Raw genomic sequence first — 27,989 nt, 5'->3', positions numbered from 1 at the left:
CTTAGTATGAGGGAAATGCAAATTAAAACAAAAAAGCATCTGATAGAGGGCTAGTATCAAATATATATAAAGAACTCAAAAAGTTAGACTAGAAAATCAAATAATCCTATTAAAAACAGGTTACAGAGCTAAACAAAGACTTCTCAACTGAGGAATATCATATGGCTGAGAAGCACCTAAAGAAATGCTCTGCATTTCTAGTCATCAGGGAAATGCAAATTAAAACAAACCTAAGATTCTAACTCAAACCAGTCAGAATGGCTAAGATAAAAACCTCAGTTGACAGCAGAGGCTGGAGAGGATGCAGAGAAAGAGGAACACTCCTCCACTGTTGGTGGTGCTGTAAACTGGTACATACAAACCGGCATGTGATCCACAGTTCTACATAATAGAACTGAAATCCTGGACATAGAACATACCACTGGGCACATCATTTTTGATAACAAAGATAAACAATTTTACAGACACATAAATATAGCACCTTCAAGAAATTATGCTGGTCAAATTAAATAGCTCCATATAGAGGAATTTAAATGGATATGTATCTTTTACTTTGCAAAATCCTCAATTCCAAGTAGACTAAGGATCTCAACCTACAAACACATACAGTTAATGTGAGAGTGTATACAGTAGAAAACATACTTGAACTCGTGGAAGGCAGATAACATTATGTGGAAGATTCTGATAAAGCAAGGGTTAAAAACATCACTTAATAGATGTTACCTCCTGACACTAAAAATGCTGTTTAGCCAGAAACACTATTGTTTAATCAAAAATGCTCTAGTTGTACACTCAGTAATTTAGTAGTACGCTGGCAGAAAGTTTTAAAAAATAATTACCTAGATATTTTTGACATATGGGAACAACTGTAGCTTATTTAAACTCAGAAAAACTAACCTCAAAAGTATGTTTTAACATTTCATGGGGTTGAGTCCTAAAGTTAGTAGAAGTGGTGAATAAATCCCAGAGCAGTTGGGCTCTGTTAATTCAAGGACTAGAACTGAAACAGATTCACAGCCACGTTCTTACCCTAGGCTCCTTTTCTTTACTCCATCTTTCTTTCCTTTGTAGCCTAGTAGCTGGATATTGATATAATGCCAACAGCCATATACTATTTCTGATGCCATAAGCTGTCATACTTGACGGAATCACATAAAACTATAAGAAAAAAATAAGTACTTTAGGTGTTTTTCTGTGACATGTTTTGTTCTAGAAATAAAAGAAGTAACAGATAAAACTCTGAAGATTAACAAATCTATAATGTGATAACTACTTTCAGCAAAGTAAAATGATATAAATTGAACATACAAATTTTGGTAATGAAGTTCTTAAAATAAATTATAAAACAGATTCTACTTATTTTAGCTTAAAAATTTATAAAAATATTACCAAGAAAGTGAAATATATATGTACTAATATCTTTAAAACCACAAATAGATAACTTGAAGGAACACTAAAAATATGAAAAGGCACAGCAGGCACAAAGTTGTCAAAATAATGCAAAACTGAAAACATTATGTTGAATATATCTCATTACCTGTTTTCAAATTATGATACAGAAACATAGAAATAAAATAGTCATGGCCCTGGTTCAAAATGCTTTGTAGACAAATTGAATAAAATAGAGAAAGACTGGGATATAAACTCACATTGATACAATCACTTAATTTTTGACAAATGTTTAAATATATATATAATGAACACAAACAATTTTATCAAAATTTTGTTAGAAGAGCTGTATATCCTCATGTGAACGTATAAAACCAGAGCAGTATTTCGCACAATGAACAAACTCAACTGAAAGTTCGTCAAAGATATAAGATCTGACATTTTAAAACTGCTAGAAGAAATCATAGAAAATATCCCTCAGGCTATAGATGAATTAACCCAGTCACAAAAGAACAGACATAATATGCAGTCACTGATAGTGGGATGCTAACCCCAGAGGTTTGCACTCCCCCAGAAACAACTCACAGACTGTATGAAGTCCAAGAAATAAAGAAAACAAAAAAAAATATATTTACAAAACAAGAAGACTTTGACTATTTCCATCTTGCGTTTTGTTTTGCATGTACTTTACACTCATTGTAACTATTAGGTTTTCAATGCATACTGTCAAGCCTTTGAAAAAACCAAGTACTGACTATAAAATATATTCACAGAGTTTTATGTAAAAATTATTTTAATATCTGAAAAAACAGTACTGACAAAAATGTATAATTTTAAGCAAAAAATGTTTAAAATCTGTACATTTATCTTTGTTTTGTAAAATAATGTCATTTAAAAAAAAGAACTTTAAAAGTATTACGGTGGTAGCATGAACTATAACCTAAATGATAGCCAGATCAGATTGCATTTAATTAAATTGCCACTGTACAACAAACAATATAATAATCAGACTAAAATGAAACTTAAAAAGAAAATGTCAGCTAACTGTGCATCAGACAGAATGTTCCATATTGAGAAAACATAATTAACTATAAAAAGTAAATACTAATAAAGCTAATATCACCATCAATATTGGACTAATAATGGGATAAGAATAAAATATGATTCCCCAAACTGGCAACAGAATACCAATAAATGTCAGGCAAATTCAAATTCAAATTAATTTGAGAGTTCATCTCACCCCAATCATAATGGCTATCATCAAAAAAAAAAAAAAAAAAAAAAAAAAAAAAAAAAAAAAAAAAAAAAAAACAGAAAGAAAGAAAGAAAGAAAGAAAAAAGAAACATCAAAAAACCTACAAAAATTCATTCTGTATTATCTAATGTGCCTTGGCATAGGGATGTGATTTATTAATACTTCATTGAAATGTTAGTGGTTCTCTTGGGTTGCTGGTATTCATTGCAAATAGTGTCTTGGTTAGGAACTTGAAACCCATGTCCATTCCAGCTTCTCAATGTTTGGATCCTGTTGGTTTGAATCTGTGCAGGTCCTTTTTGTACTAACATCAGCAAGATCTGGCATGATACAGGGAAAGAGGTATCCTTTGATAAATTTTTGGAGCCATGGTGGTATCATATGGGATTTTTTAAAACATTTTTAAAGTAGACAATTACATGGCTAAGCCAAATTGGAACTAGGTATATAAGAAAGGTAATCCAGCAGTTGTATAGATGGATCCTCAAATAGTATTATGTCTAATTTTTCTGAGGAACTGCCAGACTGATTTCCAGACTGCTTGTACCAGCTTGAAGTTCCACCAACAATGGAAGAGTGTTCCTCTTTCTCTACATCTTCTCCAGTATCTGCTGTTACCTGAATTTTTGAACTTAGCAATTCTGATGCATATGAAGTGGAAACTCAGGATTGTTTTAATTTACATTTCTCTGATGACCAAAGATGTTGAACATTTCACATAGAGAGATCCATTGCTCCAGCTGCATATGTAGAAGAGGATCACATTGTTTGTAATCAATAGGAGAAGCCCTTGGTCCTGTGAAGGCTGTTTCCCCAGTTTAGGGGAATGCCAGGATGGTGAGGTGGTAGCAGATGGGAAGGAGGGTGAGCATTTTTACAGAAGCAGCAGGAGGTGGGATGGTAGTAGGAGAGGGGGGAACAGGGAAAGGGCATAACTTTTAAAATGTAAATACATAAACTATCTAATAAAAATAAAAGAAAAGAAGGGAAAAAAGAAGGAAAGGAAGAAAGAAAGGAAGGAAGGAAGGAAGGAAGGAAGGAAGGAAGGAAGGAAGGAAGGAAGAAAGGAAGAAAGGGACTCCAATTCCTACCACATAGATGGTCAGCAAGATTCATGAAATTTCATTTAAGTAAAATAATCTAGTAACAGACCAGAACATGAAGGTTGCTTTTATTCTATAGCCTGCTCTCACATTCAACTCTTGTCACAAAGAATATATTGTGACTTTATATTCAACAGTTTTTTTTTTTTTTTTATTTCAAGTACTTTTTGATACCTACTACCTATTCATCTGTCTCTATTTAACTTCTTCATGTAGGGAATTGGTCTTGATGCTGTGATCTATTCAGGAATCTGCATGGACAAATGCTGAATGTCCTTGTCCACAGTTGTTTGGTGTTTGATCAATAAAGATGCCAGTGGCTAATGGCTGGACAAAAAGACACAGGGTAGAATTTTTAGAGTTTTGCATGCTAAGATGAAAGAGGAGAAGGAAGTGGAAGAAAAGGCAGAGAAGGAGGAGAACAAAGAGGGGGGCGAAGAGGAGGAGAAGGAGAAAGAGGATGATGAGGAGGAGATTCACCATGTTTCAGAGGGAGACTGATGGGACATAGGAGCTACAGGAGAGAAAGCTAATGAGCCTTGTGAAACTTTGGGTAAGTTAACAATGGCTGCTTCAACAATGAGGCTTTTGGTAGCTGTACTGGCTGGTTTTGTGTCAGCTTGACACAAGCTGGAGTTATCACAAAGAAATGAGCCTCAGTTGAGGAAATGTCTCTATACAATGCAACTGTAAGGCAATTTCTCAACTAGTGATCAAGGGGGGAGGGCCCACCACATTTTTGCTAGTGCCATCCCTGGGCTGGTAGTCTTGAGTTCTATAAGAAAGCAGGCTGAGCAAGCCAGTGAAAGCAAGCCAGTTAGTAACATCCCTCCATGGCCTCTATATCAGACCATGCTTCCTGAACTGCTTGGGTTCCAGTTTTGACTTACTTTGGTGATGAACAGCAATGTAGAAGTGTAACCTGAATAAACCCTTTCCTCCTCAACTTGTTTCTGGATCATGATGTTTTTGTGCAGGAATAAAAACCCTGACTAAGACAGTAGCAGCTGAGAAAATTGGAAGTTGCCAGGCATTGAGTTTATACGGCATAATAAAAATAAGCTAAGGTTTGTGTGTATGTAAGAGAGAAAGAGAGAGAGAGAGAGAGAGAGAGAGAGAGAGAGAGAGAGAGAGAGAGAGAGAGAGAGAGATAGAGAGAGTGTGTGTGTGTCTTTCATTTGGAGATTCAAAGATTCCCTAGGCGGGTGACTGAAAGAGTGACCAGCCAGTAGCATAAAGCATGGTAGTAAACATTCATACTACAACTCCCTATGTCTCTTGCTCTCTTTGGATAAAGACATGTGCATCTTAATTCCAAAAAAACAAAACAAAACAAAACAAAAAAAAAAAAAGAAAAAAAACAAAAAAACTATAAGAATGGAACAAGGAAACCTAAGGAAAATACAGGTAAGAGACACACATGAACAATAACTTACAGAGGCAATAGGTTAAGCACAGACACAAATGACAGATGCATGTACTCTGTGGGCAGCAGTGAGATTCTTGTGGTGGAGCAAGAAGAGGAGTAATGGGGGGAAAAATGAATAGGAATGTCTACAAAAATAAGGAAGTTAGGAAGGAATTGGGAATATTTGGTAGAGGTAAAATACTGATCACAATATATTGTATAAAAACATTTGTACTAAAAGAAAGGGAAAGAATACATTACTTTAACTATATATAATAGAGAACATATAGATTCAAAATGCTCCTAGGAATTAATTTCCATAATATCCATACAAATTTAAATAATTCATTTAAATTTTTCAAACACACTTTAATAAATAAATGAGAGATATAACTAAAGAAAAAATTAATACTTTTGAAGAAATTTTTAACTTTTCATCGGTCAGTTTTGCTTTTATCTTAATTACAGGCTCTGAGCCTTCCTGTCTTATGTGTCAAGTTGAAGGTACCATAGCACTTAGTACATCTAATGGACTTTGAATCTATCCTAGTTAACTCTCTTTGTTGATGTCCTGCATTCCTCAAATAAACTGACAATTAAATTCAGAGACACCTGCAGCAAAATGGACCATAAGGGGCAATGCACTAGTTAAAACTTTTTACCCCTGAAAAGCCTCTAACTCATTAGCAAAGTGGGACAATTCCTAAACAGAACTCCAGTGACTCAGGTTTTAAGATCAATAATTGATAAATGTGACTTCCAGAAACTGGAAAGCTTCGGTAAGGCCAAGGGCATTAACAATAGGACAAATTGGCAACCTACAGATTGGGGAAAAAGTATCTTCACTAATCCCAAATTTAGTAGAGGGTTATATCCAAAATATATAAAGAATTCAGGATGCTAAACACTAAGAAACCGACTGTGGGGTATAGTACTAAACAGAATATTCACAACAGAGAAATTTCAAATGCCTGAAAAGCACTCAAGAAAATGTTCAAAGTCCTTATTCTAATGCAAATTTAAATGATCCTGAGATTCTACCCTATACCAATCAGAATGGCTAAGGTCAAAACCACAGGTCACATCACATGTTGGTAAAGATGTAGAGAAAGAGGAACACTCCTCCATTGCTGGTGGGATTGCAAACTGATGCAACCACTCTGGATTTCAATCTGCAGGTTTCTCAGAAAATTGCAAATAGATCTACCTGAAGATCCAGCTATAACACTTTTGAGCATATACCCAAAAAGTACCCCACTATGCCACAGAGGCATGTGTTTCTTTATGTTTATAGCATACTTATTTTTGATAGCCAGAAGCTGGAAACAACCCAGATGCCCCACAATAGAATAATTGGTACATAAAATGTGGTTTATTTACACAATGGAATACTATTCAGCTATTAAGAATGAGGACATCATGCTTTTTGCAAGCAAATGAATGGAATTAGAAAATATCATCCTGAGTGAGTTAACTCAAACCCCAAAGCACATGCACGGTATGTACACACTAATAAGTGGTTATTAGCCAAAAAAGTACAGAATATCCAGGATATAATATACAGAACTGAAAAAGGTCAACAACGTGTTGGGCCCAAGTGAAAATCTAAAATTCCTACTTGGGAGGGAGACAAATGTAGGGACCAGGATTGGAGAGGGAAGAGGGCAGGGAAAAAGAGAACATGATCAGGTACAGGCATGTTGTAGACACGTCCTGAAGGCCAGCAGAATAAATGGAAATATGCAACCACTGTGGGTAGGGAGGTGGGAATCCTCAGAACTCAAAGGGAGGGACTTTAGATGAAATGCCCTACAGTAGGGACAGGGAACTTACAGAGCCCACCTCCAGTAGAAAGACAGGTCATCTAAAGGAGGGATGTGGTCGCCATCCCACAGCAAAAAAACAAACAAACAAACAAAAAAAAAAAAAACAAAAAAAAAAAAAAACAACTCTGATGGAGAATTGTTTCTCCCTTACAGAACTGCAGGAAGAAAAATGGAGAAATTACTGAGGAAAAGGAGGTCAAGCAATAGTCCAGCTCAAGGGGAGGTCCCATGTCCTGACACTATTCCTGATGCTATAGTATGTTCACCAGACGGGGCCTATCATGATAGCTCCTGAAAGACCCAAGAAGCACCTGAACAAGTCAGATATAGATATTTACACCAAATCAATGAACAGAAACTGCTGACCCCTATGGTTGAATTAGGGAAATGCTAGAAGAAGCCGAGGAGGAGGGTGACCCTAAAAGAAGACCAGCAGTCTCAACTAATGTGGACACCTCAGTCAGACAGCACAGACCAGCTGATATGAGGCCCCCCAACACATATATACAGAAGAGGTCGGTTGCATCTGGATTCTGTCATAAAAGGTGCACCTAACTTTCAAGTGATTTGAAGCCCCAGGTGTGGGAAGGTCTGGTGGGGTGGGGATATTCTCTTGGAGATGGGAGCAGGGGAAGAGGTATGGGATGTGGGATGGGAGGGGGATAAAATCTGGACTGTAAAGCAATATCAAATGATAGTAAAAAGAAAAACTTCCAAAAAAAAAAACAACACAAATAAAACAAAACATTTGCCTTTGAATATGCCTAAGAATATTCTTTTTTAGTTCAGAGACACTTATGATTTCTCTAGAAAGTTTTAATATTTTGAATGCTGAAATAAATTGTCCAAATTTTTATATGCAATATATAATGAACTTGATCTTTCGGCAACATTCCTTAAGTCTTTAAAGCATAGTACCTTGGCATGCTCACTCTGAACATTTTAACTTCATCTGCAAGTTTCCATCTCAAAATTAAGAGCATATTTGGCAATAGAAATAGCTGTAATCCTGAAGTTATTTAGATATTCTCTCAATACAGCTTTGTAGTGATACAGCGATTTCAAAATAAGATTCATGCCATATTGCCTTAATTCTTTTATTCATTTTTATGTGAGTCGACTGATTCCTTTTTCTGTTTTATAATTCTATTAAAGTTTATTTGATTACTCACATTTATATTTGGAAGTCACATTTTGTTATAAGGTGAAGTCTAAAAATAAATGAATAATTAGATGTAGTTGGATGGATACTGGTACCATGGAATTCATTTAGATCCAAACACATTCTGGTAAGATTGCACTAATTAGCTTCTCTTCTGTGGCAACTTCAAGTCACATTCCTCATCAAGGAGGAGTTAATTCTGTTCCCTGTGGCTATGTTTAATGACCCAGTACTGTTTGCCTTTGTGTGACAGAACTACAAATTCAAGGTCAGTTTCCCACAAGCTGTTTTTATTTTTTCTTTAATTTTAATTTTTTCTATCTACATCTTGAACTGCGAGAACTAAAAAATATTTTGTTTTGCATTAAAATGTTGAGTAGAATCTTGTATGCTCTATGGAAATAAACCTTTGAGACACTTTGTGAAATTAACGGTATTGATAATTTATCAAAACTAATGTTTTTGTTAATTACTAAACATACTATGCAGTCAAATTAACATGGGTTCCAGGACTTTACAATTATGAACTGATATGTCCTTGCATTCATGAATAGGTTGCCTTGTTCTTATGAATGTGTGTGAGACTTACTTTATACTTTACTATACAGTATCTAAAAGATACTGTATAGTAAAGTGTAAAGGAGATGCTATATATTTGTTGTAATAAAATAAATAAGTTGAAAATATATTTACTGAAATGTTTATATTTAAAGAAGATTTGAACATATGAAGAAATATACCCACTTTTGGAAAGAAAATATTTTATTTTATATGAATATATAGGTGACTTTGATATCTTTATGTACTTTTCTTTTCCTTTGGTTTAAAATCCCATTATAATAGGTGTGGAAATTTTAATCTCTCCTTTAAAGATATGATTAAATACTTTTATTTGAAAATCATAAAGAGCTAGTAAATAAAATATAGATAATCAAACTAATCAGCTACTAAATGGAATGAATTAAGATTGTCTATATACATGCACATAAAATATTATGTTATAAGAAGAACACCAATATTAAAGGTAAAATGAAAATAAACAATGATCTATGAAATAATTAGGAATGTTTAATATTTGACATGTACTAGTAAGTAGTTAATTTTTATAAGCATGCAATCAGATATCTGCTGGTATAAGCTTTGAAAATAATTTACAAATCAAAGTTGTTATAGAAAAAAATACAAGCATACACACATACACACACACACACACACACACACACACACACACACACACACACAGAGAGGGGGGAGTTGCCCATTGTATAGCATTCAAATTCATGATAACTTCAGAAGTAGTATCTTATTGTCACGTTCTAGGAGACAGTCATGACTTGTAATGTGTTATTAAATCTGAGGTCAGACTACTTTACTTTTAGGAAGTATTTTTTGTCTGATACTGTGAATCTAGGCAAAGCTCAGGAGGTCATAGGCCTTTAGGAAAACTGCCAATTTTGTTTTTTAAAATGTCAATTAAACTGCATTCTAAATATTTAAGTATATACCTATAGAGTAAGATACAATTGCAGACAATTGTGGTAGATCAAGCTGTTGAAATACATGAATGTTGAGTGCTCATCCATCTGTAAAATGTCCATATTCCTCCGTCTGATGTTTATCAGTGGGAAAGTAGCCAGATAGAAAATATGAGCCACATGAAACACTTTAACCATGACATGATCCTTACATTTTGCAATTCACAGCACAGTGCTTACCTACATAGGAGCTACAAAAGACTAGATACAACAACATTCAGTAATAAATAGAAGATTGAATTGTGGAGCCCACATTAACTCTGGATATTACTAGTATTTGGAAACTTCTGAATTAAGGATAGTCATTTTTTTCAGTGACGTAGGCAGCGATAACTTGCCTTGCTACAATAGAAATTTCCCGACTGTATACGTGCCTGTGGCTTTCGTTAATCTTTGTGGTCATACAACAAATGTCCAACTATTCATCTTTCTATCTATCTATCTACCTACCTAACTACCTACCTACTTACCTACCTACCTACCTACCTACCTACCTACCTATCTATTTATCTATCTATCTATCTATCTATCTATCTATCTATCTATCTATCTATCATCTACCTATCATCTGTCTATCTATTGTCTATCTATCTAGTAGAATTAATAAGTGGAGGTAGAGTGGCAGACATCACAGAGAAGTGATAAATATGAACACATGTAATTATACTGATGTATAAAATCGAAAAAGCATGGGGCTGGAGAGATGGCTCAGGGGTCAAGAACTAGGTGCACTTCCTGAGATACTAAGTTCAATTCCTGCAACCACATGGAGGCTCACAACCATGGGTAAGAGAATTCGGAACTCTCTTCTGGTGTGTCTGAAAACAGTGACAATGTACTCAAATTCATAAAATAAATAAATGACTTTTTAAAAAAATTGGCCAAGTATGAGTTAATTTAAAGACTACTGCTAGATAATAAGTGAAAGTGTAAGAAAATCACAAATTTAGAGATGTAGATATTGGAAACCAAAAAAAAAAAAATAGTCTATATTATAGAGCTATATTATATGGTAATAAAAGTAACAGAGTACTGTCACAGTACAGCAATGCCAATCTGTGGAACAGAACTAAAGATGAAGGTAGACGCCCGTGTTTCTATGGCCACCTGAATTGACAAAGAATAGAAACATGGATTGGAGAAAAGATAGCATCTTTGTGCTAATCAAAGCAATAGCTTCATATGCATCAATGAATCTAGAATTTTATCTCTTACCCTGTATAAAAGGCAGCTCCAAATGGCTTACAGATCCCAGCATAAGACCAGAAACTATCTGATAGAAGAGAAAGTAGGGAATATTGTTGAACTCTTCACACATGAGAGGAAAATCTGAACAGGATCCTGATAGCATGTGATTTAAAACAGACGATAATTTGGCTTCATAAAACTAAAATGGTTCTTCATTTTAATAATATTATAAAATAAGATAAAGAAAAAGCAATCAAATTGGAATTGGATAAGAAAAAAAATTAAGGAGAAGAAAAGAAGATGAAGACAGCAGGGTCCAATAAATTCTTTCTCTCAGGAAGCCCACTACAAACACTAAATTAGAAAGCAAGATATGTATCAAGAAGATCTACCTGTTCAGACCCTGTGCCTAGTTTCTTTGAGTTTTTACCATATTAACTCAGAAGGTTTTGTAATCTTGGTGTCTTCTATGCCTTTTGGTTCTTAAACTGTTTCTTCTTCCTATTTTATGGGGTTTTCTGAGCCCCGAGGGAAAGATTCTGAAACATGCATTTTGTTTAGGTCTGAATAAGCCAAGGTATCTTTCTCAAAATGTCATGTCAGATTGTATCTGTTCCCATGTTCTGCATGAGGAAGATTTTCTAATGATGAATGAATGACCAACACACTGATTTCTGAGTATAACAGAATGTCATTAGGAGTCAATTTATTACTACATAAAACAAAAATGGACTACATCATTTATGTGAAGATGAAGTCTAGATATTGTGAACAATTCTTAACCAATTATACATCTGAAAGAAGTTTAATATCTGTATAATATACAAAGAATTTGGAAAAGCAAAAACATTAAAAACACCAAATTCTATCTTAAAAAAGGTATGTGTCATAAGACAAAATAAAAATTGTTGAAACCAAATTAAAAGTCTTCAAAATTTGTAGTTATCATAATATAAATTGAAACTGCTTTGATATTTGAATTTAAACCCAATAAAATGGTTAATGTGAAATAATGTAACAAAATCATAGCAAATACACCTATGGAATTGTTTAAAGCAGAACACTTACTTATTCACTGTTCTAGTGAGTCACTATACAAATGAATATGAAGGTTCCTTAGAATGGTGGGAATAGACTTACCTGATAACAAGGTATTACATTCTTGTATATATACCCGAAGAATATAGAGTGTTATAGTGGTGCCATAACTATGAAAGCATGAGATGAAACTTTACAAGAAATAAATACTTCACAGATGATGAAGCTATATCTTAGCATTATGTAGTGCATAATGTCTTGTATCAAAACTTCAATGTCTACAACAACTATAAAGCAGTTTGTCAAATATAAGGCACAGAAATTTTTCATTTTTTAGCTGGAGATATTGTAAATTAATATGTCTTTTAAAATTGAAAACAAATGGGCTGTATTAAATGTTCTTTTTTGTACTCAACTTGTGGCCTAGAAAGTTATTTGAATAAAATAAATCTCAGTGTAAAATTTTTCTCAATATCCTTCTTTGTTTTGGACTACACTGAAGCTACAAATACTGACAAACCTTAAATGTCTCATTCACTAGGAAGGTGAAAATATTCATGTGATCTAATTTAAGTTAAAGAGAATAATGATATATTTAAAAGTATGTCTAATAAAGCTTAATCATTTTTATATTTAGATATTAACTAAATCCTGTGTACATGCCTAAATGTTATAAGGCCTTTGGATATTAACATTTCAAGCAATTAGAATATGAAAGTTTAGAAATAATATAAAGTGTTTTAGATCTATACATTAATTTAGAAAAAGTTGCTCTATGTATAATATTCAAGATTTCTACCCAATAGAATGTCTTTTCATTTTGCTGAAATACTTCACTATTGCCAAGATACCTCTACATATTTAACTTATCTATTCAAAATTCATTTATTATTTTATTATTAGTTATTAGTTAGATTTTAGTGGATTAATCTGTTTTCTCATAATAGTTCTCAGCTTTTTATTGCTAAGATTAAAATTAATGTCACAATTGGTAAATAATTTGTGTGCTTTAAACTTCAATCATTTTTTCCAACAATCCTCCTGAGGGATTACTCTTATTTTTATATTTCTGCTCACAATTTCTGAGTAAATATAATTCAAATGACCAAATTTTTTAACAAATAAAAGTAACTTTAAATTTTACATGACTAATATGTAGTAAAAGTGTGGTTACTTCAAAATTCTAGATGAACTTTATATAGAAATAGAACATCAACCCATAGACACCGAGAACTCTTTCAGTGGTGGTAATTTAAATCTGGTTATGATGTGACTATTTTTTACACAACCAAATTAAAAAACAAATCAAGTTTTTTTTTTTTTTTTTTTTTTTTTTTTTTTTTTTTTTTTTTAGTGTGATTTCAGTCCAACTCAGGTAAGTCTCCAATAATTTGATCAGAGTTGGGGTGTTGTTATTTTAAGAACCTGAAACAATAGCCTTTACTAAACAATTCTTAAACTTGTTAGCCACATCAGCTCTGTGAACTCAATATTCTAACTCATAAAAACAAGAAAAGAGGTCTTGCTTTTCTTACATTGGTTTATTCTCTTTAGCAGTTTTTCTAATATATGGACCTCATATGATTTTTTTCTGTTGTTAGTTACTATTATCAGAAGAAGTCAGTATTACCTAGTTTACCACGTTAAGCCATGATCATCTTTGAGTCATTGCTCTTCAACAACTATACCTGCAACAGTTCTAATTGTGCCCCATTCTACCTAATAAGTGTATCTGTCTCGAGTTTATATACCACAATTTAGGCACCAGCCATCTTTATCTCAGGACACAGATATTTAACTTCTTGATACTTCCAAAAATCTCACCCTCTGATAGAGCACCTACATCCTGTGTTTTAGTTCTGAAACTTGAAAAGTTGTGTGTTACTAGAAAATATTTCCATGGTTTAAGGAGAATTGGAAGATGTTTCATTACTCCTTTATGTCACACTGAAACACCATCATGTAGAGCAGAAGTGTCTACAGAAAATGCAATAGTAATAATATATTATTTCTCTTTTATTGAGCTTGGAACCACATAAACAAATATACCCCAAACAAGCAACCAAGCATGCTAGCGAACAAACACACGAACAAGCAAGCAAACAAGACCTTGGGATTAGAGCGATCACTCAATGATTGACAACACTGGCTTTTCTTCCAAGGGACTGGCTTCAATGCAAAGCACCACTTGTGGGTTCACAACCCTCTGTACCTCCCATGGGGACTCGATTTCCTTCATTTTGGGCTTCTGCATCTTTTGCACAGGCGCTCATGCTGGGCATAGACATACCCTGCAGCCAAAACACCCATGAAGCTTAGAAAACAAAAATGGCTTAAACCCACAAGATTTCCAAAATAATTCTAAGATAAAAGTGTAATTGAACTTACTTGTCTATGAACAAAAATCGCTGTCACAGTATGTGTCAATACTAGAACTCAAGTTTAGCTTTCATTACATCAAAATTTAGGAGGTTACACCCAAGCATTCTCCTGTCTAGGTGTCTTGCAGGCTATTTATAGAACCCTTCACATTCTTTGCATCCTCAAAAGTAGTGGGTAAAGTTTCTGGGGATGACATTAGCTGAAACAACTAACAGGAAAGATAGAATCTGTAGAGACCTTATCCCGAGGTTAGGCACACTCTTGGTTTAAATTAGATCTGTTTCAGATTTATATAAGAAAAAAAAGGCTAGAAGATATATAAATTAAAGCTAGAATTGTAGAACTTAGCATTATAGGTAGGCCTGCCTACCTTTGTTTCTCAGGCTCAGATATGCAGATTAAGAGGTTAAAGATAGCCTGGGCTATGTGGTGAATTTTTGGAAGCCTGGGCTACATGGGGAAATGCTGCCTCATGAATCTCCCCAAAAGTGAATGGACTGGTATGAATCAAATTAAATTTCTCAAATTAAAATGAGAAAACTGAAAAGATGAATGAATTATCCAGCTACCTTTGAATATCAGATAGTATAAGAATAGCTCACTGCAATCTCCAAAAAAAAAAAAAAATGTTTGGATTTAAGAACCGTTGTTACACAAATTGCCCCTGTGTGAGCTAAAGTGCTTAAATGTGTTATTAAAGTTTTTCGGTTCATTGGGGAAAAAAAAAGGTCTTGCTTAACTCTCAGTACATAGGTTTTAAAAGAGGTTTAATGAACTGAGGTTCTGAGAACAATAAAAGCCTTATTTGAAAACATTCAGTTCTTAAATCCTTGGCTAACATCTATATTAAACGAACTACCTACATGACTTGTTCCTGAAGTGCCTTGAAAACAATTTTTAAAACTAGCACTTTTATTTGCTGGTAGAAGGCTTAAATATATATATTGAAATTGAAATCTTAGCTAATTTAGATCAAGTGCAACCTATGGATTATATAACTGAACCTAAGCAGAAGACATTATAGTGAAGCAAGGATTTTCATGTAAAAAATTAAAATAAAAAGGGCAGAGTGTTACTTAGTTCTGATAGTTTCTATTTAAATTTGCAATGAAAATAACATTACTTATCATAGGAGTCAGCAGAAGTTAGGAGAACCTAACAATACTCTTCCTCTGAAAAACATACAACAAAATGTATAAATTGTAGGTTTTAGTCCCAAACTGTTGTCTGTAGTAAAATAGACCAGTCTTTATAAGAAGTCTATCATAATTATGTAAGCTAAATCCCATGTTCTACTAATCATTTGAGCTTTCCATTTTATTCATGTGGACTCATACAAGTTGGTAAATATATTAAAAAATTACTCTTATAAGTATGTTACAATTTTCAAGGTTTTAATTGTCTCGATAAAAAATAATACCATTACTAGTCAAGAAAACAAACAAACATAAAACAAAGACTGAACATTTTGTACTATATACACCTTAATCATCATAACAGCAAAATCTACATGAAACGTTTAGAACACAAAATAACATTGAGAATCTCAACATGGAGAGCTGACATACAAGACTACAAGCCATATACAAACATGTTTCTACAGTTACTTGTGTAAGCAGACAGATGGTTAAAATACTGGGTTACCAAAGATCTTTGAGTAAAGTGACTTAGGCAGGCCTAAACTAGTATAAATTAAAGATGAATACTTACTAATTAATTGAAAGATCAGAGACATTTTATATTTTATCTTACAAAATTAGAATATTTATTTTGAAAAAAGATAAGAAGATATGATCTACCTGCAGAAAGCTGTCACTCAGAAATATGTTTCTTCCACAGAGCAGGTAAAACAAAAACATTTAAATTTTCCATTGACACCAGAAAAGTTAACTGGGCTGCCTTGAGAAAAACTAAGTGACCAGTAGTTTTGCAGACATTTGAACATGCCTATGGTTTAAAAGGCAAAAGATTTATATGATCTGAAGAGAAACCAGAGTATTACCTAAGTTTTAAATCAGCAAAATATTTTCTATGAATTCTAATTATAAAAGTAATATATAATTATAAAAAAATCATACAGAAAAATAAAAAAAATAAGTAAAGGGGTGTGTAAGTCCCTCTAAGACCCATCCTCAATCCCCCTGAAGAAAAAATACATTTAAGAGTATGATACTTATCTTTCCGGATCTTTTTGTTCTGTACAGATACAAAATACACATGTGTTCATTTGGTTCCAAGTAGATATATGGAATGTGTTGCCTTTCCTCTGTATTTTAAACTTACTATATCTGTGTTGCCTTTCCATGTCAGTACATGAGAGTTAGATGCTAGTCTACCATTACAGATCTTTTAGGAAATGGTAAAATCACTTAAAAATATTCATATAAGTAAATATATAATTCCAATAACTTCCAAAGAAACGAACAGAATCCTAAAACACAGACACAGACATCTAAATCAATAATGTTTATTCTGCTACCAGCATGGAACAGTTCTTTTTCTGTTTACAATAAGCAAATTAAAGTGATTGAGGGGATTAAATCAAATCTCTCTGCTTAGACAGAACACTCCACTTTGAAGCTTATGCAAAAAGAATGAAAAATGCATGTCATTAATTCACTTACACATAGAAATTAAGTGTACTACCAATATACATGTGAAAAGTTATAAAATGATCCTTTGTCCAAGGTTTTAATTGTGTGAAAAACTGGATAAAGGATACAGATAATAACCTGAATTATCCAAAAATTCAAGATCCAGAAATTGACCTATGAGAATAAACAGTGCTGTTAACATTTGTCTCCATTTGCATGCAGATGCTAATGGAATGCAACACTGATTACTTAAAGTTCCCTCACATAACACACTCAATTAAAGTAAGAACATGCCTACTGTTGTTATGGTTGGGGGGCAATAGGTGGTGAAGGAGAACCCTGATTCCTCCTGGAGATAAATTGAAGCCCCAGGGACTCTAAGGAAGGCAGGCAGCTTCCTAGACTGCCCGGAGATCGGCCCCTCTTATGTAGCTACACCCTCTCCACAGTCCCCTGTAGAGATGCTTGAGTTTCATAGGTCATCCTCCAAGTCCCTCCTACACAGTCATACCTCAAGACCCTCACCCATAGGTAAGGACATGATGACACATCACTTAGGCTTAAGACAGTAGCAGGACCACACCCCCAAATATGTACATGAGTTATTCCCAAACTCTCTGGACAAGCCAATAGGAAGGACTTGTTGTCAGACTCTGAAACATCCCAAAACTGTATATAAAAGGCATGTCCAGGTTTCAAGTGTGCAGAGATTACTCCACTGTCTGAGAGCTTCTGTCATAAGAGCTGTCAAACAGCAGCCTGGGAAGAGATCGCCTCTCCTGAAATCGCTGCAGCCGGAAGCTTCCATGTACCTTTGTCTCAGCCTGGCCTGACATCCTGCTCCCTGAGGTCCTGCCTCAGATGGAGGTGGGGCAGCACAGCAGCAGAGGCAAAGGAACTGGATGGATTCCTCTCCCTGCTAGAGTCCCTCTCCCCTTCACCGGAACCCACACACCTAGCCGGACCAGAGATCTCCATGTAAAGTCACCAGGATGCAGGCCAACATTGGTTTAAGACATTTCTTTCTTTTTGTCCTGCCTCAGATGGAGGTGGGGCAGCACAGCAGCAGAAGCAAAGGAACTGGATGGATTCCTCTCCCTGCTAGAGTCCCTCTCCCCTTCACCGGAACCCACACACCTAGCCGGACCAGAGATCTCCATGTAAAGTCACCAGGATGCAGGCCAACATTGGTTTAAGACATTTCTTTCTTTTTTCTTTTTCTTTTTTCTTTTTTGGCTTGAAGTTAAAGACAGTAGCACCTGGGACATTTGACAACCTTTCAGCACACTGTTTACAAGTGACCAGATGTCCACACGGAACAAAACCTGCAGCAATATTTCTATCCACACAGATTTTGCAAAGCTTCTGTGAAGAGCCTTCCCTGCTCTTCAGTACTAGCATATTTCGGCAATGAAATCTGACTTGACTCATCCTGCTTATTATCTTTCTAAGCACTCACAACCTCAAGTAATAGGGAGCTGCTCCTGGAGCTTTGGAGGTTTTCTTCCATTGCTTCAATTGTTTTCATAATGTCCTTGAAGTTGAATCCAATTTCTATAGCTTCTTGCATCATTTAGAATTCTGGAAAAAGGTATCCTCAGGTTTTTTTTGTTCATTTGTTTGTTTTTTTTTTTTTTTTTTGTTTTTTTTTTTTTTTTAGTGATAGTGTTTTTTCATCAGTTCTTGCCAAAGATTCCCAAACTGAATGCGTTAAAAGTATACTATTCATATATTCTTACCCTTTCTTATCCAAGGATACCACTTAGCATGTTGTCCCAGGGGTCTGCACTTGGCTTCCGGTCCGTGAGCCCTTCTCCACAGTGAAAGCACCTCATTTTATCACCTTTACCTAAAGCATAAAATCCAGCTCTTGCAAGCTGTTCCCTGTTATCTTAGTATATCCATATTCCAAAGTAACAATCTGTGCTACCATATTCTACTAGGCAGGATTTCTTGAATTTGGGAAATTCCTATTGGAATTAGATTCACCTCGAACATTAACATTCTGGTCCAAAACAAAGGAGCAATTGGCAAAGTGTCTCCTCTGTTCTGACCACACACAATCACAGGATTCCCAAGTTTTCAGTTTTCCACAACAACAAACACATTGCACGCGATCATCCATCCCTACCTAGTAGAATCCAGCACTAGTTAACTCTCTGGGGGTTAAATGGGTATCGTCTGGCCAGTTCTGAAATGACATCAAGCTACTTCTTCACTACACATGGCAGGATATATGGTACCTGAAATATCTACAACCTGTCCTGTTCTCAGGAGATAATCTGTATGAGTCTCTGATGGCCTGTCAAGAGAAATATGATTTCTTTTTCCCACACAGTTTTCTTATTTGTACTGGCCATTTTGGATACCAGGATTTGTATACTGTGCGGGATCATTTTCAAAATAATAACTTTTGATATATCTGCAATTTGGAGAGATTGTTCTGTGTCTTCCAACAACTGAGTTTCCATAATGCCATCTATCCACTGCCCTGTGAAAACTGAAACTGCAGGTGTGTCCTTCACCAGTATATAGAGAAACCTGATCAGACCAGTGTTGTTGCTGAACCAGGTCTGCTACTTGGGGAGTTAGTGAATGTGTTAAATCTGTTAAACTCTTCTAACAAAATTCTTCACCTTTATAGTGTCTGCAGGTGCAACAGTTCTAGATCCTCCAAAACTGTTAAAAGTCATCTCTTGTAATTACGATTTGTTCACCTTCTCATGCCAAGGAAACCAGTCCTAACTAACCACAGCAGTGACAGTTCCCCAGTAGAGGGTTCCGGAAGAGGGACTGCCAGAGCCTAAATCAGGAAAACACAACTCTGCTGGGCAGCAGGGCCCCAGCCTTGCCTTTTGCCTCCTCCAGGGACTGCCAAGGTTCTGCTGTCTCCTGGAAGTAGACACCCAAAAAACAAACAAAACAAACAAACAAACGAAAAAACCTTATCAGGATTTTATTACCTATTTTATGAAAACATTCTCATGACACCAAGAACCCACAAGACAAGTGCCCAACTCATCTTGTGGCAGAGTGAAGGTATGCCTGTGGACTGCTAATTTGAGGCCAGTCTGAACTGTACTCCACTGTCAGATATTTAAACAATGCACACACACACACACACACACACATCAACACTATCATTACTTTTGTGAAAATGTGTATTTATTTATTTTCACTAGATATTTTTTTATTTACACGTCCAAAGTTATCCCCTTTCCAGATTTTTCCTCTGAAAGCTTTCTAACCCATCACCATTCCCACTGTTTCTGTGAGGGTGCTCCCCCACTCACCCATATACTCTCACCTTTCTGCCCTGGCATTCCCCTACATTGGGAAATCAATCCTTCACAGGACCAAGGGCCTCTTCTTCCGTTGATGCCAGACAAGTCCATCCTCTGCTAAATATGTGGTTGGAGCCATGAGACCCTCCATGTGTACTCCTTGGTCGTCTACTCCCTGGGGGTTCTGGAGGTCTGGTTGGTTGATATTGTTATTGTTCCTATGGGGTTCCAAACTCTCTCAGCTCCTTCGGTGTTTTCTCTACCTCCTTCATTGGGGTCCTTGTGCTCAGCATCTACCTCTGTATTTGTCAGTCTCTGGCAGAACCTCTAGGGAGACAGCTATAAACACGATGTTCACGAATAATACATTTATCAATTAGGTCATGTTAGTGATCTTATCAAAAAATATGGGTATTTTAATTTTTGAAAATTTTTGCGTAATGTTCAATCAACACCCCAAACACTGTGTTCATGTACAAACTTCCTGAGCCTGTTTCAAAAGAAACATTGGTCACCAAACTCATGATATACCACTTGGTGGTTTGTGGTTGAAAACATCAGGAACTGCCACCTAGATTGGGTCCTGTCTGAATATTTGTTTGTGTATTTAATCTTCTATGTCCTCTTTTTGGACTTTGCATCCCAGGCCCCTCTAGCCCTCTGTCCTTTACTTGACAGTAGGATAGAAACTTCCAATAGATCATTTTTCCTTTTGCATCACTCATTGCTGAGACTCTGCACTAAAATCTTTGCCCCATAGATAATGATCTAGGCATGTAGCAGTTGAAATGAATCTAACTTAAAAGGAACGGGTTATTAGTCTCTTCTATAAATCATATTCTTTAGGTAAAATGTAAGTAGCAAGGAAAGTATTCACATAAATTCAAAATCCGTATCATTAGACTCTTGCAAATTAGGTGAGTGGCAGGTACCCTAAGACAGTTTTCCTTACAAGAGGTTAGCTTACTTTTTAAAGGGATATGCAGAAACTGTACCAACTCCTGGGAATGCTAGAGGTTGTTTAAAACTGTTTAGTCTTTCTCCTTTTTTGGTTTGTTATCTTTTTATTGAAACTGAAAATTTGTGGAGGGATTATATTAACATTTTTTCAATATTTTTTCTTTTTTCATTTATCTGTTATTATAATTTATTGTTACCTTTTATATTTAGTATACTAGATTCAATTAGATGTGAAAATTAGATGTTTTTTTTTGCCCTGACAAGATTCTATAAAGCAGAATTAACACTTCACCTGCATTAACATTTTACCTTCTTTCTAAACTTTTTCTATGACCACACCAAGATTCTCTAAAATTAATTTAAAATTAAATGACAAAAAACTTATAATTTAGTGCATAAGGGTGTGTTGTGAGTTCCTGCTCTGCACTTAGACATCAACTGAGTACTCCAACCCACCCTTTACATCCCCAGTCTTCTCAGGCACCCATAGTTTGACTCCTCCTTTCCCATTTCAGCCACTTCTTCTCCTTCAGGGTCTCTCCTCAAGTCCAGGAATGGAAGCTGAAAGAGTCCAGGAAAAAGAGGATGATAAGCAGCTTCCCTGACTGCCCTCTGCTGGCACCCTGTGAACTCAATAACTCTGGCCTTTGCTCCTCCTGAAATGACCTGCCACATTGCCCTGAAGCCCTATTCAGCCTCCCCTTTTCCCTATATATTGAGCTCCTTTTAGACCTGGTGGCTGTATTCCAATTCCACCCTCTCGAGGAGCAGAAAGTCAAGTTATACACTTGCAAGATTCCCTCAAGCCTGTCCCCCAACGCCTCCTGATTTATTAAGAACAAAGAAGAATTTACATAGCCATGGTCAGTCAGCAGTAACAGCAAATATAATCCCAGGGCTAAATGCTCCCCACCTACTGGCAGGGGCCAGGAGTTTATAGAGATGATTTTAGAGTTCAAAGTAGAGATCTAATGGAGAAACAAAGATCCTGACCTCCTCCACATACTTGCTGAGACCTGACTCAACAAACTCCTTCTTTCTGTGACATAAAGCTGGGCCACCTCTACATATCTTCAAACCTTTTTAGCAGGGCAACAGAGGCTGAAGACCTGGCTGAAACTGCAGTATTGACCACCATTAGCACATTTTCTGGGAACTGGCATGAGGGCAAACACTATAACCTTGAGAATAAGCAAAGTAGGGTGCACACCACCTCCTGCAATGTTTAAAAGTCTATCCTGAATTGTCAAGCTATTAAACCAGGTGAGAAAACTGAGGTCTACCTCTTTCTACCTAATAAGAAGAGAGGAAGATTAATACAATTGTCCATTGCCAGCATCCCCAGCACTAAGGCTGAGGTTCTAAGAAACTATGAAGTAACATTTAGCTCAACTGCCTTCCTCTGTCTGATATTTGTGATTGTATAAATTAATTCACCTCTGGGGAAAAATGTTTATTGAGAACTTGTCAAATGTACATAAATATATGTAGCTAGGATACAGTAGTAATATGAATTATTTAGTTGAAGCCAAGTGCTTAATACCGTAAAATGCAATTTGTGGGATAATTTGATATGGTGTATTGAAATATAGCATTTTTCTCATTCATCAAAGAAACATCTCTTTGCAACAGATATAGTCCACTACAGAAAACTGGAACCAATAAAAAAAAAAAAACAGTTATAGGACTCATCTAAAATCAGATATCAACAAAAATCAAAGGCTCATGTAACAAGGTGTAGAGATGTCTAAAAGTTTGTAAGATTTAGAGAATCAGTGAGTTTGGTGTGTGAGTTTGTCTCCTAGTAATATCAGAAGCTACACCTATAACATATTATCAACATGACTTCCTAAATATGAGCTAAAGAATAGAGATAATATGGACATGTTCAAGTGTTTGGGAAAAACCAAACAAGCATCAACCATACAAAAAGAAATATTGGCCTCTGAGGAAAGCTAGGAGCAGGAAATGTGGTCTTGTGCCTTGAAGAACACACTAAATTCTTGTTCAATTTTAAATAGCTAGCTTTGAAAAAATACTAGTAACATATGTACAGAATGCAGAAGTTACATTCAGGAGTGTGTGTGTGTGTGTGTGTGTGTGTGTGTGTGTGTGTGTGTGTGTTATATGTAATAATATTAAATTAAAATGGAGAAAACATGAACTCAAAGGAGTTTGAAGGAAGAGAATGAAGAAATGTTATAATTATATCATAATCTCCAAAACTTAAAAGTCACTATGGATATGCCATATTTTAATATTATTTCTATTATATATAATATGGTAAAGTATTTTTCAATTCATATATTTTAAAAGAGAATTAATGGTACTTATAGAATGGAAATTAGAGCTTTATGGACATTTCTATTAAAGTGAAAAGTGCAATAATATTTGTTAGGAAACAATACCACCCCAGATTATTTATACTGGATCTGAGATAGTAAAGAACCTATCAAATGTTTGATTAGTTTCAGTACATTTTTAATCCATGCCAAGTACTTATGATTTTTGCTTTTTAAATATTTTTTGTCATTTGAACTAAGCATTCTCTTATCTGTCTTAGGCCTTACCCTCTTGCTTTGCAAATAAGAATTTGTATGTTTCAACAGTTTCATACTATCCTTTATTTTTAAAAATATCTAATTCAAATGACTCAAATACCTGCTAACATAATGAAATTATTTATGTCCAATATTTAAGTTATAAGTGGAGTGAATATTTAACTAATAATAATTCAGTGGACCAAAGTGTGATTTTAGTAACATCACAAGAGACAAAGCCATCTTACAGCTATTTATTTTGCCCTATACTTCACATAAATAAATAGCAATTCACAATAATTTTGTTGAACAACTTTATTTTAAAAAACAAAGATAAATGTACAAATTTTAAGCATTTTTACATAAAAGTATATGAATACATTTTTGTCAGTGCTTGTTTTTTTTTTTAAAGGTTTGGTAGTGTGCATTAAGATCTTACTAGATACTATGAGCATAAAGTACATGTAAAACAGGATGTAACCTGGAATTAGTCAAAGTTTTCTTGGTGTGTAAGGATTAAGCATAATATTTTATTTTTCTTTTCTTTCTTTTTTTTTTTCTTTTCTTGAACTTCAGTAGATGAGCAGATACAAAAATTGTGGTACATTTACACAATGGAGTACTACTCAGCTCTCAGAAACAATGACTTTATGAAATTCTTAAGAAAATGGATGCATCTAGAGAATATCATCCTGAGTGAGATAACCCAGTCACAAAAGACCAGACATAATATGCAGTCACTGATAATGGGATACTAACCCCAGAAAGCTCTGAACACCCCAGAAACAATTCACAATGATTTTATCACATATTTTAGAGCAGTATATTACCTTTATACTATTATTGTAATGAATCACTACAAACATAATACCATCAATTATTTTGTTTTATTGTTCTAAAAATGCAAGTTTCAAATTGAAACTTATAATTGGTGTAAGCAAACAACTGTTGTCTTTCTGAAGAGCCTTGGGGCAGCCTGCCTTTTGTAATTACTAATGGTTAGTCACATGTGTCTGTTATCAGGCATTTTTTCCACTTCATTACTTTTATTCTCCATACATAAACTATATATTCGGCCTTTGCTGTTATCTGAGGCTTCCTGGATTGGGTATGAAAAACCAGCTTGGTTTCATTCAGCCTTATTTAATGGCAACTATTTTGAGATATGTGCTTCAATGAGTTATCAATAGATAACCCAAGTGACCAGTTAATTCATACAGATAAGACAATCAGTATCAACCATATCAAAGTTAAAGAAAAATCACAATGATTTCTAACCTTACTTTTCACATATTTAGGCTCCGGTAAATGTTATTCTTTTGGTACAAACTCAGTTAAAATATACGTAAGTGGTTGGCAGACTAATTATATGTTCAGAGCATACATCTTTTTTCTTTCTCTGCTGGTTCTGTAGGTATTTATTTACCTCAATAAGGACATTGCCAATTTCATTTCCATGGCTGACCCTCTTTGGTCATTGGAATGATGTAATGACCAACAAAATTAAGTTTACAATTCTGAGACAATCACTAATAAATTATCTACTTTTCAATTATTTTACAACCCTGTTAAAGGATTTTACTGTTATCTGAAGAAACACTGATATCAACAGACTATAAATCTCTAACCTATACATTCCTAAATATAGTAGAAGCAAGAAACCATGCTAAAAAAATCACCGTGGTTTATGGCTCAGAATTTATCATGGAATTGCATATGTGCTGATGCATTTGAAATTCTGCTTTTCAAGAAGGAAGCAGTACAGAGCACTGGGACAAATAATGCAAAATCATTTGGAACAACAACAACAACAACAACAACAACAACCAAACAGAATGGGGAAAACTATTTTCAAAAATAAAAAACAAGAATTCTGGGAGGATCACTATCCCTAACCTCAAGATGTATCATAAAGAAACAGTGATAAAAACTGCGTGGTATTGGTACAGAGACATGTAGGTAGATCAATGGAATAGAACTAGAGACCCAGAAATGAACCCACACACCTATGGTAACTTGATCTTTGAAAAAGGAGCTAAACAAATCCGGTAAAATATAGACAGCACTTTCAACAAAAAGTGCTGGTTCAACTGGCAGTCACCATGTAGAAAATGCAAATAGATCCATGCTCATCTCCTTGTATAAATCTCAAGTCCAAGTGGTCAAGGACCTCCATATAAAACCAGATATACTTAAACTAACAGAAGAGAGATTGGGGAAGAGCCTCAATCATAAGGGCATAGGGAAAATTTTCCTGAACAGACCAGCACTTTAAAAATGGGACCTCATAAAATTTCAAAACTTCTGTAAGACAAAGGACATTGACAATATGACAAAATGACAACCAACAGATTGGGGAAAGACTTTTACAAACCCTACATCTGATAGAAGGCTAGTATTCAAGTTATACTAAGATTTCAAGTAATTATACTCCAGAGCGCCAAATAACTCTATCAACTGAGTTCTTAGAGGAGGAAGAAGATACTCAAGGAAAGAAATATGGAGACAAAATATGAAACAGTGACTGAAGGAACAGCTATCTAAAGACTGTTCCACCTGTAGATCCATCCCATACATACCATCAATCCCAGACAATATTGCTAATTCCAAGAAGTAATTGCTGACAGGAGCCTGATAAAACTGTCTCCTGAGAGGCACAAAACTATAATTTAGATGTTAAATATAAATTATAAAATGTACAGATAAATGGATGGTACAAGCCTTAGTCATCCTCAGTGAGATAATTCATAATCAAAAAAGACAAACATTGCATTTTCTCTTTTATGTGGGTGTTAGCTTTTAATCTTTTGATGTATGTGCTAAAAGATGCACAGGTCTTAGATTGCTAGAAACAGAAAGAGTGGGTGAAGATCTCACAAGAGAGAGGAAATAGAACATAATATTATAAAAAAAATGAAGGATAAACTAGAATAGGAGGATATAACTGGAAGTAGAGAAGAGACTTGTAAGAAAAGTTTAGCACTAAATGACTTTTAAAAGAATTTTCTATATTATTCCTTTCAGAATAATTATGATTAGGAATGAAAATGTCAAAAATGCTGCCATAGATATGTTAAAAGGGAGCTCATATAATTTTTGGTAATATAATGAATATTTATTTTGGAAATCAGTCTAGAAAGATTTTTAACTAGAAGGAGAATTCCTATGTCCCCCCTTAGTCACTTTTGGGCATACACCCAATGCACTTTATATAATACCAAGATATTTATTTTATATTCATATCTTCTTAGTTAAATAATAGCTAAGGAATACAGTAAATTAGATAGCTACCAGTAGATTAAAAGTACAGAAAAAAATATGCTACATATACACAGTGGAATGTAATTCACTTGTAAAGAAAAACTAAATAAAAGAATTTACAAGGAAATGCATGGTTTTAAAAAAAAAAATACAGTGATTGCAGTAATTCCTGCCAAAACATAAATGTGATATTTTTCCTTACTTTTTACTTTGTGTGTTAAACATGGAGTACAAACAGAATCCAGCATAATAGAAAGTAGTCTTTGGGGGAACACATTAAGTAAGATAAATTGTAGAATATATCTATGAAAAATATAGTAAAATGCAACACTGAGAGCTGAAGGTATTAACCAGGGAGGGATAAGGGGTTATGTGATAAATCAGGGGAAGCAAGGAGGCACTAACAAAAATGGAGAGGGTACGAAAATCTTCATTGAAGCCTACAAATTTGCAATACACTTTTAAGTAAAACAATTTAAATAATAGTATAACTTGACATGAACAAAGAGGTAGACTATTGAGGACTAAAAGATGAAATGAGAGTAGGCTTTTAGAAAGTTAGTGTTTTAGTGAAAGAGTTCACACAAATAGTTGCTCTAATAATCAGTTTAATGGAAACTCTTGAGTTGTTAAGCAAACTAAAACAAACAAACAAACAAACAAACAAGAAAATACCACCATAACCACTACCACCACCACCAGCAAAACAGATTTATAAAAAGTAATAATGGAATTAACATATATGGGTGTACATTGTTCATTTCAAAAACATAGATAATATAATTAAAATAACTGTATTGGACATAGAATCCTTTCCTTCAAATTAATGGTCATGGGAAAAATCAAGTTTTACAAAATAATGCAAGCTATTTTTATTTACTTACTATAATTACTAGTTTAGACATTTCTGTCCAATATACAACACTTTTAACTACAGACACTCAATCTTCAACTCAGTATCCTGTTGGAAGTTGTTGCAGTAAATATTGAAAGATGGCTTAACCTTTTATCTGCACTCCAGCCTCCTGGTCTCACTCCCCAGATCCTACTCTAATATGGAGCCG

At 34.7% G+C, this 27,989-nt stretch overlaps 1 pseudogene across 1 annotated transcript; it reads right to left on the bottom strand.

The window, feature by feature from the left end:
* Window positions 1-18,492: 18,492 nt before the first annotated feature.
* LOC308424159 (E3 ubiquitin-protein ligase XIAP-like) lies at window positions 18,493-19,573 on the bottom strand (annotated as a pseudogene). Its single transcript has one exon. The product of its transcript is annotated as an E3 ubiquitin-protein ligase XIAP-like (transcript).
* Window positions 19,574-27,989: the final 8,416 nt, after the last annotated feature.

The sequence above is a fragment of the Micromys minutus genome (assembly GCF_963924665.1).
Source record: "Micromys minutus genome assembly, chromosome: 1".
Taxonomy (NCBI): domain Eukaryota; kingdom Metazoa; phylum Chordata; class Mammalia; order Rodentia; family Muridae; genus Micromys; species Micromys minutus.
Note: the sequence above shows the minus strand (reverse complement) of the source record. Positions and strands in the feature narration are given on the sequence as shown.